The following is a 16,314-nucleotide window of genomic DNA, read 5'->3' as shown; positions in this document are numbered from 1 at the left end:
TCTTTTTACCTTCATCGACTGGAGTATAAAATAGCCAACTATATCTATATCTTTGCCAAGAGAAGCCTAGATAAGGTTCCAAAGAGTCAAGTATGACTGACTGAATAGCAAGAATTGACCAGTACCTGTGCTGTTAGTCCCCTCTCCTCATATTATATCAAGAGGCTTCCGTTTTTCTCCTAGCATGCCATTATGGCTTCATCCCAATTCAAAGTTAAAGTATTTGTGCGATGTCATTTATTTGTTCACTCTCCAACAGATATTTATTAAGTTCCTATAATGTATCAAGAAGTATGCTATGTGCTGGAGATAAAAAGACAAAAATAAAAATAGTTTGTGTTCACAAAGTTTATCAAACTCCTTGTGTATTTTGATCTTTTACCAAAAAAAGTCCAATTCTGGTGATTATAGGGGTTCAATTCAGTAATATTTTTAAGTGCCTATTATGTGCTAGGTGCTATGCTAACTACTGGGAATAGAAATAAAAAAGAGAAAGTCTCTGCCCTCAAAGAACTTACATTCTAATGAGAGAAGATAAGACACCAAATGAAATTAAAAAAAGAAGGAAAGAAACCACAGGGTTTCAAATAGAAAAATTCTTGTTGCACATAGTTGAAACCAGGTAGAACTGCAAAAGGAAAGTGGGGAAAGCTGGTTGCACTGGACACCCAATTCCAGCCTTCAATTAAGACTTTGGGAAGAGTTCCATGGTTTATCCGCATGCCCTCCAGTCAGAGGAAAAAGTATCCAACTATTCAGAATTTCTTAGCCTTTTGGTGTCATGAACCCCTTTGAACCACTGACAAAACCTATGAACTTCTCAGGATAATGTTTTTAAATCTAGAAATTATATGGTCTTTTGCATTACATTACAATGTAATTACAAATGTAATTTTAAATTCCTGTTCAGAGACACCAAGTTAAGAAATTTTGATCTAGTGCAAATCCTTCATTTTATAGATGAAAAAACTGAAATTCAGAGAAGTAAAATGATTTGTTCAATATGACATAAATAGTAACAGAGTTAGGATTAGAACTCAGCTGTCCTGATTTATAGTTGGATGCTTTTTCCATAATATCATGTTGCTGCTTGAAGACTGATGTGACTTCAGAATTTCTTATAGCATATTAAGGCTTCTTTTTTAATACATATATTTAATCTGCATTATGATGTCATTCAGCATTTTCATTTGCATTATTAGTCATTGTATATAGATTTTTTCCTAGCTAAACCACTTTCACTCTTCATCAGTGAAGACTTCATCCATCAATTTAAATGACTGTATCAGTCTTATGACCTTTTAGGCCATAAGAAACTCAAGTCACATCAGTCTTCAAAGGTTTTTCAGTTGTGTGAGTCTAATTTAAACACTAATTTAATCTCCTAAAATAATTACTGGTCTATGGAGTTCTGGTCCAAACACATTGGTCCAAATGTATACCTTTTCTATGATGTCAGATAATCTAGGTCAGTGAAGTCAAACTCAAGTAGACACAGGTCCCATTAACCCCTGTATGAGAATGTCTTCATATCACATACTAACTTTGAAAACCACTTATGAACATTATATATGCTTTGTTGTATTTTTATTTTATTTTAATTATATTTTATGCTTGTTTGTCTCCACTTGAGAAAATTGTCAGTGTGTAGTGTTGACATGCATTTGACACCTTGGATCTAAGTCACCTTAGATAGCAGACCTATGGGTGGGATGCTTGCTGGCAGGATAAGGATTACCTTGACAGAAAGCCAACCTTGGTCCTTTAGTAAAATCCTAGAAATTCTAATTATAACAAATGACTATATTTTGTTTGATTATTATTCTTTTTAATTTTTTTTATTTACAAGTTATATGCATGGGTAATTTTACAGCATTGACAATTGCCAAACCTTTTGTTCCAATTTTTCCCCTCCTTCCCCATACCCTTTACCCTAGATGGCAGGTTGACCAATGCATGTTAAATATGTTGAAGTATAAATTAAATACAAAATAAGTATACATGTCCAAACAGTTATTTTGCTGTACATAAAGAATCAGACTCTGAAATAGTGTACAATTAGCCTGTGAAGGAAATAAAAAATGCAGGTGGACAAAAATATAGGGATTGGGAATTCTATGTAATGGTTCTTAGTCATCTCCCAGAGTTCTTTTCACTGGGTGTAGTTGGTTCAATTCAATCCTGCTCCATTGGAACTGATTTGGTTCATCTCATTGCTGAAGATGGCCAGATTCATAAGAATTGATCATTATATAGTATTGTTGTTGAAGTATATAATTTTGTCCTGGTCCTTCTCATTTCACTCAGCATCAGTTCATCTAAGTTTCTCCAGGCCTTTCTGAAATCATCCTGTTGGTCATTTCTTACCGAACAATAATATTCCATAATATTCATATACAAAAATTTATTCAGCCATTCTCCAATTGATGGGCATCCACTCAGTTTCCAGTTTCTGGCCACTACAAAGAGGGCTGCCACAAACATTCTTGCATATACAGATCCCTTTTCCTACTTTAAGATCTCTTTGGGATATAAGCTCAGTAGTAACACTACTGGATCAAAGAGTATGCACAGTTTGATAACTTTTTGAGCATAGTTCCAAATTGCTCTCCAGAATGGCTGGATGTATTCACAATTCCACCAACAATGTATTAGTGTCCTTGTTTTCCAACATCCCATTTTATCTTTCCGTGTCATTCTAGCCAATCTGACAGGTGTGTAGTGGTATCTCAGAGTTGTCTTAATTTGCATTTCTCTGATTAATAATGACTTGGAGCATCTTTTCATATGGCTAGAAATAGTTTCTATTTCTTTGTCTGGGAATTGTCTGTTCATATCCTTTGACCATTTATCAACTGGAGAATGGCTTGATTTCTTATAAATTAGAGTCAATTCTCTATATATTTTGGAAATAATGTCTTTATCAGAACCTTTGACTGTAAAAATGTTTTCCTAGTTTATTGCTTCCCTTCTAATCTTGTCTGCATTAGTTTTGTTTGTACAAAAACTTTTCAATTTGATATAATCAAAATTTTTTATTTTGTGATCAGTAATGATCTCTAGTTCTTCTTTGGTCATAAATTCCTTCCTCTTCCACAGGTCTGAGAGGTAAACTATCCTGTGTTCCTCTAATTTATTTATAATCTCATTCTTTATACCTAGGTCATGAACCCATTTTGACCTTATATTGGTGTGTGGTGTTAAATGTGGGTCAATGCCTAGTTTCTACCATACTAATTTCCAATTTTCCCAGCAATTTTTGTCAAATAATTCATTCTTATCCCAAAAACTGGGGTCTTTGGGTTTGTTAAACCCTAGATGAACTATTTCACTGATCAACTAGTCTATTTCTTAGCCAATACCAAAGCAGTTTGGTAACTGCTGTTTTATAATTTATATATCTTTATATATATATATAAAATCTTTATAATTTATATATATATATCTTTATAATATATAAATATATCTTTATAATTGTATATCTGGTACACCTAGGCCACCTTCATTTGATTTTTTTTTCATTAATTCCCTTGAAATTATTGACCTTTTTCCACATGAACTTTGTTGTTATTTTTTCTAGGTCATTAAAATGGTTTTGGGGGAGTCTGATTGGTATAGTGCTAAATAAATAGATTAGTTTAGGTAGTATTGTTATCTTTATTATATTTGCTCCTTCTACCCAAGAACATTTAATATTTTTTTTCCAATTGGTTAGATCTGACTTAATTTGTGTAGAAAGTGTTTTGTAGTTTTGCTCATAAAGTTTCTGATTTTCCCTTGGCAGATAGATTCATAAGTATTTATACTATCAGTAGTTACTTTAAATGGAATTTTTCTTTGTAACTCTAACTGTTGGATTTTGTAAGTGATATATAAGAATGCTGATGATATATGTGGGTTTATTTTGTATGCTCCAACTTTGCTAAAGGTGTGGATTATTTCTAATAACTTTCTAGTAGAATCTCTGGGGTTCTCTAAATATTCCATCATATTATCAGCAAAGAGTGATAATTTGGTTTCCTCATTACCTACTCTAATTCCTTTCTCAACTCTTATTGCCAAAGCTAGCATTTCTAATACAATATTGAATAGTAATTGTGATAGTGGGCAACCTTGTTTCATTCCTGATCTTATTGGGAATGTTTGCAGTTTGTCCTCATTACATATGATGCTTACTGATGGTTTTAAATCGATGCTACTGATTATTTTAAGGAAAAGTATTTATTCCTATACTCTCAAGTATTTTTAATAGGTATGGATGTTGGATTTTATCAAATGCTTTTTCTGCATCTATTGAGATGATCATATGGTTTTTTTTTAATTTGGTTATTAATAAGGCCAATTATACCGATAGTTTTCCTAATATTGAACCAGTCCTGCATTCCTGGTATAAATCCTACTTAATCATGGTGATTTTCTGTAGTCTTTTTGCTAATATCTTATTTAAGATTTTAGCATCAATATTCATTAGGGAGATTGGTCTATAATTTTCTTTCTCTGTTTTCAACCTATCTGGTGTAGGTATCAGTACCATGTCTGTGTCATAAAAGGAATTTGATAGGACTCCTTATTCCCTGTTTTTTCAAATAGTTTATATAACACTGGGGCAAATTGTTCTTTAAATGTTTGGTAGAATTCACATGTAAATCCATCTGGTCCTGGGGATTTTTTCTTAGGGAGTTGATTAATAGCTTGTTCTATTTCTTTTTCTGAAATGGGACTATTTAAGCAACTTACTTCCTCCTCTGTTAATCTGGGAAGCCTATATTTTTGGAGGTAGTCATCCATTTCACTTAGGTTATCAGATTTATTGGCATAAAGTTAGGCAAAGTAACTCATTATTATTTCTCTAATTTTCTCTTCATTGGTGGAAAGTTCTCCCTTTTCATTTTTAAGACTACTAATTTGATTTTCCTCTCTCCTTTTTCTAATCAGATTTACCAAAGGCTTATCTATTTAATGTTTTTTTCTGAAAAAAACAATAAAATAGATTATTATTCTTTTATTTGGGTAACTAGATGGCATAGTGATAAAGTACTGGTCTTAGAATTAGAAAGATTCATCCTCATGAGTTCAAATGAGGCTCAGACATTTACGAGTCATGTGAACCTGGGCAAGTCACTTAAACCTGTTTGGCTCAATTTCCTTTTCCTCATCCATTAGATGATTTGGAGAAGGAAATGTCAAACCATTGTAATGTCTCTGGCAAGAAAACCAAAAACAGGGTCTTGAAGAGTTAGACATGATTGAAATGACTAAACAGCAATAACAAACCTTTTTATTCAATACAATTAATAATAATGTGATAATTGTTAATAATAATCAACATAATTAATGATAGATGTTTCCTACCCAGAAAACCAAAATACTATTTGATATTTACTTAGAGGCAATGTGATTGAGAGTCTCATCTTTCTCCCCTAGCAATATCTCTTGGGAGCACAGTCATATAATGTATATGTATGTATATGCTGTTATTCCACAAGTATGTGTGAATACTATGATTACCTAATCCTGAATTCCTTTTTGAAAGTCAAAGTTTTCATCCTTTTTATGTATTCCAAACTGCATGGTGAATTAAGAATGATTTCCTTCAAAATGCTGCATGCAGATACTGTAAATGCTAATCTAGTAACAGGCTAAGTTTGAGTCCTCAAAAGCTGTTTAATGCCAGACATAAGACAGAACTGATGTCTCTATTTCTCTATATGCCATGAAATCAAGAAACAGGAAGGGAAAGGGGAACCTCTGTGAAAAGCTTCTGCCTTGTTCTCCAGTGTTAGAAACTAAATACAGCAAAAAAGTTTTCAAAAATCAAGAAAGGATGAACATTTTTGTGATTCCTACTTTGCTTCAAATTGGGAATGAGAAAAGAAAAAGGACAAAAAAAAATTTATAGAGAACAGAAAAAAAAATTTGGCATCAACATGTGTGTTACCTTTTATTTTGAAATCATATATACAATACCTTATTTATGTCAAATGATTAATAATTTAATGTTAACATTGTTGCTGTTCAGTTGTATTCCACTCTTCATGACCCTGTGGAACATATCATGGCAATACTGTGCATGGAGTTTTCTTGACAATGCTACTTGAGTAGTTTGTCATTTCTTTCTCCAGAGGTAAATAGAGATTAAGTGATTTGACAAGGGTCACCCACCTGGTAAGTGTCTGAAGCCAATTTGAACTCAGGTCTTCCTGACTTCTAGGCCCAGCACTCTGCCACTTAACTTGTGTCTATTAATACCTAGTTTGTGATGAGGTGAAGTTTTCCATTCCAAGAGAAATTGTTGAGAAAATTTCCACTGTATCTGACACTTCAATCAATTATCCCTATAGAAAACACAAAACACAGAAAATACAGAACCATAATGAAAGCAGGGAAATGGGAGTACTATTGCACTAGAACTCTATAATTTAGGGGAAACTGATAGCACTGCTACTTCAGGAGGTAAAACCAATTAATCTTAGCAATAATGAAAATTCTAAATTTTTATTGTTGTTCAATCATATCCAGCTCTCTGTAACCTATTTCAGATTTACTAGAGTAGTTTGCCATTTCATTCTCCAGCTCATTTTACAGAAGAAGAAACTGAGGCAACTAGGACTGATTGACTTGTCCTAGATCAAACAGCTAGTGTTAGAGATAGGATTTGAACTCAGATCTTCCTGACTTTAGGTCCAACATTCTTATTCACTATACCACTTAGCTACCCCCAATAGTTTAAATGACACAATATATTAACAGTTGTTTTTCATTTAGTAACAACACATAATGTGATTTCCTCTATTCACTAGACTAAGTAGTTGCTGTATTTCTCATTAGTGTCTCCCAAGAAGTAGCTTCATAGTATTCCAAGATTTCAGTACACAGGTTTGTCTTCTTATCATAACATCTGTCTCCATTCATTTTATGGGATCTCTACATTTATCTCATCCTGGCAGAAAACTTTCTGGTCTGAAACCTGAGATCTATCCTCATGGTCTTATCTTTTCCCCAAGTGCTTTCCTCAGACTCAAGAATTTCTAGTTGTGGCTCTGAGAAGATGTTACTCTGCTCCTTGAGTATCTTTTTGTTGATTTGGAAAGAAATATGAAGCAATCAGAAGACAATTTAAGAGAGAAGTGTTTCCAATGGCTGTCCAAATTAGTCTTTTGTCATTTTAGTCTTTCTTGAATATGGCTATTTCTGCCTTACACATACGTTCTTTACCCAAACTTGTGATCTGAGTCATTCATTTCACAAGAATTGACTGAATACTTGCTTCCTCAATGTATATTACTAAAATAATTTCATAATGTAAGAAATATAGATTATGGATATTCTACCATTTTTGGCCATGTCTATCTCTCTGTAAACCTATTTGGGGTTTTCTTGGCAAAGACATGGAGTGGTTTGCCATTTCCTTCTCCAGCTCATTTTACAAATGAGGAAACTGGGACAAGCAGGGTAAAGTGACATGTCCACACAACTTGTAAGTGTATGAGACCAGAGTTGAACTCAGATAGATATTTCTGACTCCATGCCTAGCACTCTATCCACTGTGCTCCCTCTCTGTCCATAACATATGGCTCTTGCCCTTAAAAGATCAGTATATTATAATGGAAAAAGATCACTGGAGTTGGAACTTGAAGATTTGAATTCAAACCCTGGCTTTTGCACTTACTCATTTCCACTACATCAAGTCACTTAAACCCCATGCAGCAAGATGATTATAAAGAAACTTTTGCCTAGCAATTTAGTTCTACATAAATGTGATATGTCATTAAGCACTGTATTATATTACAATTGGACAGATAATGCCAGAAGAACTCAGAGGATGGAGAGATCAATGTAAAAGGATTGGAGAAGCCTTCATAAATGATGTTGAATTTTGTGCTAGACTTCAAAGGATAAGCAATTTTTCAGTAACCAGAAATGATATGGATGGATATTCCAGGCATGAGTAAAAAAAGGAAAAGTAGGAAGTATGGAATGAATATATCTTGTATTAATATCCTTGTATTTTTATTTAAATCTTACATTGTTGTATGGGGAAGCTAGATGGATGATAAGAGTGCTATGGTGGAAGTCAGAATGACACATCTTTCTGAGCGCAAATCTGATTCCAGTTACTTATTAGCTATGTGAAGCTGGTCAAGCCATTTAACCTTGTTTGCCTCAGTTTCCTCATCTATAAAATGATTTGAAGAAGGAAATGTCAAACAACTTTAGTATCTTTTCCAAGAACTCTCAAACTGGGTCACTAAAGGTCATATTTGACTAATCAACTGAACAATTCTTATTTACCTTTCCATGTAGTTATGTCTTCATTCCCCAGTTAGAGTTTTAAGGGCAAAGCCATATCTTACACTTCATTTGTGTCCCCAAATATATTTAGATTCCTAGGCTATATGTGTTCAATTAATATTTACTAGAAAAATGAATAGATGAATGAATGAGCAGAGAAACCTGGTTAAAGATATTTTGTACTAATGGGTAATGACAGAATCAAGCTAGGTAGTATTCAAATGCCAGGAGGAATTTGTCCTTGATCATATAAAGAATTGGAGTTTTTTAAGCAAAGGAATGAAAAGATGAGTTCATTGTTTTTCATATCTGGTAGCAATATTCAAAAGCGGAGACTGAAAAGGGGATGTCTTTTAAAAGACTATTGAACTAAGAGGGGCGGAGCCAAGATGGCGGAGAAGACACACGCGTCTTTCTAAGCTCTTCTCTTACCCTCTTTATCAATATTATATCGAGCCTCAAAAATAGTCTTGACTGCTACAATTCGTAAAGATAAGAAGCAGAACAACTCACCAGCCGAAAAAATCTGCAGTCTCGCCAAAAGGTTGGTTCCGGGCCAGGGGAGATCAGCAGACTGGGAGAGAAATTAGGTTCCGAGGAGAGTCTCAAACCGAGGGTGAAGGCACAGATCTCAGCACAAGCGCACGCCCCAACCGCAGTAAGGGGCTTTTCCTTGGAGCAGTTGTGATCCTGCACGCAGGAGGACGCAGCCGGCCTCCAATCTGCGCAGGGGGCTCGGCTTGGGGCCATAGAGCTTTTCCAGGGCCGATTTGCATCAGGCAGAGACGCTGGGCAGAGTTTGTGGCTGTCTGCGCTTCTGGGTCTGCGCTCAGCTGCTAATACCACAGTCCCACAAGAGGCTCCAGCTCGGCGTACACTTTCACCATTAGTCTCTAGCCCAGGGCAGCGATAATCCACTCAGCCCCTACTAGCAGTTTGATAGCTCTGCAGTGCTGAATCCACCTCCTGTTGGGGGAAGGGAAAACTCTCACACAGAGCACTCTCCATACCTCGGAGCCAGAAATCGGTTTACATCTCTCCCTATTCTGCAGAGGAAGTGGTAACCCCTTGCCTAGGAGACCTACCCTAAAGGCTTTTAAAACATGAATAAAAGATGAAAAGAACAATCGACAGCTTCTATGCAGAAAAAGGCAGGTCAGCAAACCTGAAGAGACCTCAAACAGCAAAATGCATCAGACTGTCCTCCTTTACATGAATCTCTCATGAGAAGAGGGCCATTAAAAGTCTCAAAGAGAGTTAGAAGATAAATGGGGAAAGGAAAGAGAAGCCTTACAAGAGGAACAACTTCCTGAAATACAATTGGAAAAGTTCAAAAATTCTCAGAAGTGCAGGGAAACAAAATTAGTGAATTGAAAAGAAAATAATTCACTAAAAAAAAAAAAGTAGAAATGGAAAAATTCCACAGACCAAAACAATACATAAAAACTCAATTGGACATATACAGAAAGAAGTAAAAAGCTAATGAAGAAAATAATTCTTTAAAAATTAGAACTGAACAAATTGAAACTAATGATGCATTGAGACAGCAAGAATCAGTCAAGCAAAACAAAAAATGACAAACTGAAAACCACGAATTATCTACTTGCTAAAACGACAGACTTGGAAAATAGATCTAGGAGATAATCTGAGATTATTGGACTTTCCGAAAACTATGATGAAAAGAGCCTAGATACTATTTTACAAGAAATCATCAAAGAGAACTGCCCAGATGTAATAGAATCAGAAGGTAAAATAGGCATTGAAAGAATTCATCGAACACCTTCTGAAAGAAATCCTAAAATAAAAACCCCAAGGAATATAGTGGCCAAATTTCAGAACTATCAGATTAAGGAAAAAATTTTACAAGCAGCCAAAAACCATTTAAATACCGAGGTGCCACAATAAGGATCACCCAAGATCTGGCTGCCTCTACATTAAAGGAAAGAAGGGCCTGGAATATGATATTCCAAAGGCACAAGAACTTGAGATGCAGCCAAGAATAAACTACCCACTAAGCTGAGCATTTTCTTCCAGGAAGAAGATGGACATTTAATGAAACAAATGAATTCCATTTGTTTCTGAAGAAAAACCAGAACTAAACAAAAATTTGATTCTCAAGAATAGAACCAAGAGATGCAGAAAAGGTAAAATAACTCTTGAGAATTGTATTTCTGTTGTGGATATACAAAAAGAATACATGTATAATTTGATTGTACTGATATAACATGAAAAGGGAAGTAGATATGGAAAGGGATGATGGCAGAATAAGGTGGGAAGGAGGATAAAGAGGGAAACCACATCCCACAAGAGGCTAAGAAACTTATCATATCTGAGGAATTTAGAGAGGGGAGGAACATTGTGTGAATCTTACTCCATCAGAGTTGGCTCAAAGAAAAATAATTGACATTTGTTTTAGAGAAAATTCTCTCTCCTCATTAAAACAGGGGAGAGGAAAAGGAAAAGAAAAGAGTAATAAGGGAAGGAAGGGGAAACACTCCAAAGGGGGAGGGAGGGATTATAAAGAGGATAAGTATCATGATACAAGAGGGGTACATAAGTTTAAAAGGGGAAAGAGGGTTGGGGAGGCAAGAATAAGTAAAGCACAATCTGGGGTTATTAGGATGGCAGGAAATAGATTTAGTAATTCTAACGTAAATGTAAATGGGATGAACTCCCCATAAAGAGGAGGCAGATAGCAGACTGGATCAAAAGTCAGAACCCTACAATATGTTGTTTACAAGAAACACATTTAAAGCAGGGGATGCATATAGAGTAAAAGTAAAAGGCTGGAGCAAAATCTATTATGCTTCAGGTGAGTCAAAAAGAGGGGTAGCCATCCTTATCTCAGATCAAGCAAAAGTAAAATTGATCTAATTAAAGAGATAAGGAAGGAACACATCCTGCTAAAGGGTAGCATAAACAACGAAGCAATATCAATATTAAACATATATGCACCAAGTGGTATGGCACTCAACTTCCTAAAGGAGAAGTTAAGAGAGTTGCAAGAAGAAATAGACAATAAAACTGTAATAGTAGGAGATCTCAACCTGACTCTCAGAATTAGACAAATCAAACCACAAAACAAATAAGAAAGAAATTAAAAAGTAAATATAATATTAGAAAAATTAGGTATGTTGGATCTTGGAGAAAATTGAATGGAGATAGAAGAGAATATACTTTCTTCTCAGCAGTTCATGGAACCTATTCAAAAATTGACCATATATTAGGACATAAAGACTCAAAATTAAATGCAAGAAAGCAGAAATAGTAAATGCTTTCTTTCAGATCATGATGCAATAAAACTACATTCAACAAAAAGTTAGGGAAATAGACTAAAAGTAATTGGAAACTAAACAATCTCATCTTAAAGAATGATGGGTGAAGCAGCAAATTATAGATACAATTAATAATTTCATCAAGATAATGACAATGATGAGACATCATACCAAAATTTGTGGGATGCAGCCAAAGGGTAATAAGAGGGAATTTTATATCCTTAGAGGCTTACTTGAATAAAACAGAGAAGAAAAGATTAATGAATTGGGCTTGCAACTAAAAAAACTAAAAAAGACCAAATTAAAAACCCCAATCAAATACTAAATTGGAAATTCTAAAATTAAAAGGAGAAATTAAAAATATTGAAAGTAAAAAACTATTCAACTATAATAAAACTAAGAGTTGGTTCTATGAAAAAGCCAATAAAATAGATAAGCCTTTAGGTAAATCTGATTAGAAAAGGAGGAGGAAATGAAATTAGTAGTCTTAAAATGAAAAGGAGAACTTTCCACCAATGAAGAGGAAATTAGAGAAATAATAAGGAGTTATTTTGTCAACTTTATGCCAATAAATTTGATAACCTAAGTGAAATGGATGACTACCTCCAAAATACAGACTTCCAGACTAACAGAGGAAGAAGTAAATTGCTTGAATAGTCCCATTCAGAAAAAGAAATAGAACAGGCATTAAACAACTCCCTAAGAAAAAATCCCAGGACCAGATGGATTTACATTGAATTTTACCAAACATTTAAAGAACAATTCCCAATGCTATATAAATTATTTGATAAAATAGAGAACGAAGGAGTCCACCAAATTCCTTCTATGACACAGACAAGGTACTGATACCAAACCAGGTAGGCTGAAAACAGAGAAAGAAAAATATAGACCAATCTCCCTAATGCATATTGATGCTAAAATCTTAAATAAGATATTAGCAAAGACTACAGAAAATCATCTCCAAGATAATACACTATGATCAAGTAGGATTTATACCAGAATGCAGGGCTGGTTCATATTAGGAAAACTATCAATATAATTGGCCATGTCAATAACCAAATTAACAAAAACCATATGATCATCTCAATAGATGCAGAAAAAGCATTTGATAAAATCCAACATCCATTCCTATTAAAACACTTGAGAGTATAAGAATAAATGGACTTTTCCTTAAAATAATCAGCAGCATCTATTTAAAACCATCAGTAAGCATCATATGTATGGAGACAAACTGCAACCATTCCCAATAAGATCTGGAGGAAACAAGGTTCTTACTATCACCGTTACTATTTAATATTGTATTAGAAACACTAGCTATAGCAATAAGAGCTGAGAAAGAGATTAAAGGAATAAGAATAGGCAATGAGGAAGCCAAATTATCACTCTTGCCGATGACAGATGGTATACTTAGAGAACCCCAGAGATTCTGCTAAAAGTTATTAGAAATAATCCACAACTTTAGCAAAGTTGCTGGTTATAAAATAAACCCACATAAGTCATCAGCATTCTTATATATCATAACAAACCAACAGTCAGAGTTACAAAGAAAATTCATTTAAGTAACTACTGATAATATAAAATATTTAGGAATCTATCTGCCAAGGGAAAATCAGAACTTATGAGCAAAATTACAGACCACTTTAACACAAATTAAGTCGATCTAACAATTGAAAATATTAAATGCTCTTGATGGGCGAGCAAATATAATAAAGATGACAATATTACCTAAACTAATCTATTTATTTAGCGCTATACCAATCAGACTCCCAAAAACTATTTTAATGACCTAGAAAATATAACAACAAAATTCATATGGAAAAACAAAAGGTCAAGAATTTCAAGGGAATTAATGAAAAAAATCAAATGATGGTGGCTTAGCTGTGACCAGATCTAAAACTATACTATAGAGCAGCAGTTACCAAAACTATTTGGTATTGGCTAAGGAATAGATTAGTTGATCAGTGAATAGATTAGGTTCAAGGATAAACAGTCAACAAATATAGCAACCTAGTCTTTGACAAACCCAAAGATCCCAGCTTTGGGATAAGAACTTACTGTTTGATAAAAATTGCTGGGAAAATTGGAAACTAATATGGCAAAACTAGGCATTGATCCATACTTAACGCATAATACCAAGATAAGGTCAAAATGGGTTCATGACCCAGGCATAAAGAATGAAATTAATAAATTAGAGGAACATAGGATAGTTTACCTCTCAGACCTGTGGAAGGGGAAGGTTTTATGACCAAAGCAGAACTAGAGATCATTACTGATCACAAATAGAAAATTTCGATTATACCAAACTGAAAGTTTTTGTACAAACAAAACCAATGCAGACAAGATTAGAAGGAAGCAATAAACTGGGAAAATATTTTTACAGTCAAAGGTTCTGATAAAGGCCTCATTTCCAAAAATATATAGAGAATTAACTCTAATTTATAAAAAATCAAGCCATTCTCCAATTGAAAATGGTCAAAGGAATGAACAGACAATTCTCAGATGAAGAATTGAAACTATTTCTAGTCATATGAAAGATGCTCCAAGTCATTATTAATCAGAGAAATGCAAATTAAGACAACTCTAAGATACCACTACACACCTGTCAGATTGGCTAGATGACAGGAAAAATAATGATGATTGTTGAGGGGATGTGGGAAAACTGGGACATTGATTCATTGTTGGTGGAGTTGTGAACGAATCCAACCATTTTGGAGAGTAGTTTGGAACTATGCTCAAAAGTTATCAAACTGTGCATACCCTTTGATCCAGCAGTGTTACTACTGGGATTATATCCCAAAGAGATTATAAAGAAGGAAAGGGACCTGTATGTGCACGAATGTTTGTGGCAGCCCTTTTGTAGTGGCTAGAAACTGAAACTGAATGGATGTCCATCAGTTGGAGAATGGCTGAATAAATTGTGGTATATGAAAATTATGGAATATTACTGTTCTGTAAGAAATGACCAACAGGATGATTTCAGAAAGGCCTGGAGAGACTTACACGAACTGATGCTAAGTGAAATGAGCAGGACCAGGAGATCATTATATACTTCAACAACAATATTAGATGATGACCAGTCCTGATAGATCAGGCCATCCTCAGCAACGAGATCAACCAAATCATTTCTAATGGAGCAGTAATGAACTGAACTAGCTATACCCAGAAAAGAACTCTGGGAGATGACTAAAACCATTACATTGAATTCCAGTCCCTATATTTATGCAACCTGCATCTTGATTTCCTTCACAAGCTAATTGTACAATAATTCAGAGTCTGATTCTTTTGTACAGCAAAATAATGTTGTGGTCATGTATACTTATTGTGTATCTAAGTTATATTTTAATATATTTAACATCTACTGGTCATCCTGCCATTTAGGGAGGGGTGGGGGGGTAAGAGGTGAAAAATTGGAACAAGAGGTTTGGCAATTGTTAATGCTGTAAAGTTACCCATGTATATATCCTGTAAATTAAAGGCTATTAAATAAAAAAATAAATAAATAAATAAATTAAAAAAAAAAAAGACTATTGAACTAATAAAGGCATGAGATGATAAGGGTTGTGGAAAGAAGAACCAGTAGACAAAGACAGATAAATAAATATTTTAAAAGTAGTATCAACAGGATATGTTACATATAAAGAATGAATAAGAAGAATAGGCCAAAAAGAATATAACATATGTGGTACCAATGGCAGAATAGGAAATTTGATGGGAAGGGAATCCATTTGGTGAGAGTCAAGGAGGAGATGGATGAGTCACAGCAGAAAATTCCACTTATAAATTTTGCCTGCACTCAATTCTGGTTAAACTATCCAAAGGAAAGGAGAAAAAGAGAATCAGAGGGTCAAGACTGAGTGTGGAGAAACACTTATGGATAGGAATCAAAATGAGTAAATGGAGAGAATAAAAGAGATTCACTTGGAGTAATAAAAAAGGAATCACTTCATGACAAGAAATCTGACTTTAGTAAGAAAAGGGGTGGTATTCAATATCAAATAAGAATGAAAAATAAAGAAAGAGGAAAAATCATTAGATTTTTGACATTAGGACTCATAAGTTATCTTGGAGAGAATAGTAGCAAAGTGGGAGTGGAAGCTATATTGGAGGGAAACAGATTTCAAACAACAGATGGTACATTTACAACTAATGATATTTCTATACTTGTTCCATATAAGTGAAATGCTTTATATAATATGAGTGCAGTTAAGTTAGAAGATAGCATTCTAATTTATCTTTCAAATTATTGTTAAAATGTCCAAGCAATATGTTCAAATGAAATTTTTAAATGACTTTCCCCAAATCTTGGGGAGGTTGGAAGTTAGTAAATATAGCCTCCCATGTCTTCTAGTTGGAGACATGTATATTTCATGCTTTCTTCATGTATTGTGATTGCAAAAGAGGACTACATGATTTTAGAAATACAATATAAGGTCTAGTAAAGCACAGCTCTCTTCCATTATGCAACTAATCACTACAAATTTATTAATCATGTATCACATGTTGGACACTATATTAATCAGATAGAGTCTAAATTGAAACAGTCCCTTGCCTTCAATGAGATATGTAGTCTATCAGGAGTGGCAATATGTGTGTATTGAATGCATATTATGAAAAATAGATACAAGGTGATGAGGTAGAGGAAATGAGCTTCTTGTGGGATCAACAACTCCATATAGAAAATGTTACTTAAGCTGAGTCTTGGCAGAAAGAAACAAGGGTTTCTAAGATGCAAAACTAAGGGGTGAAT

The 16,314-nt window shown here is 34.2% G+C and overlaps 1 long non-coding RNA gene across 1 annotated transcript in view; it reads left to right on the top strand.

The window, feature by feature from the left end:
* Positions 1-16,314, top strand: part of LOC116422456 — a 431,491-nt gene that overhangs the window by 269,159 nt on the left and 146,018 nt on the right. The gene's annotated exons all lie outside the window — the stretch shown is intronic.

This window comes from Sarcophilus harrisii, chromosome 3, assembly GCF_902635505.1.
Source record: "Sarcophilus harrisii chromosome 3, mSarHar1.11, whole genome shotgun sequence".
Taxonomy (NCBI): domain Eukaryota; kingdom Metazoa; phylum Chordata; class Mammalia; order Dasyuromorphia; family Dasyuridae; genus Sarcophilus; species Sarcophilus harrisii.
This window is presented reverse-complemented; position numbering and strand designations above follow the sequence as displayed.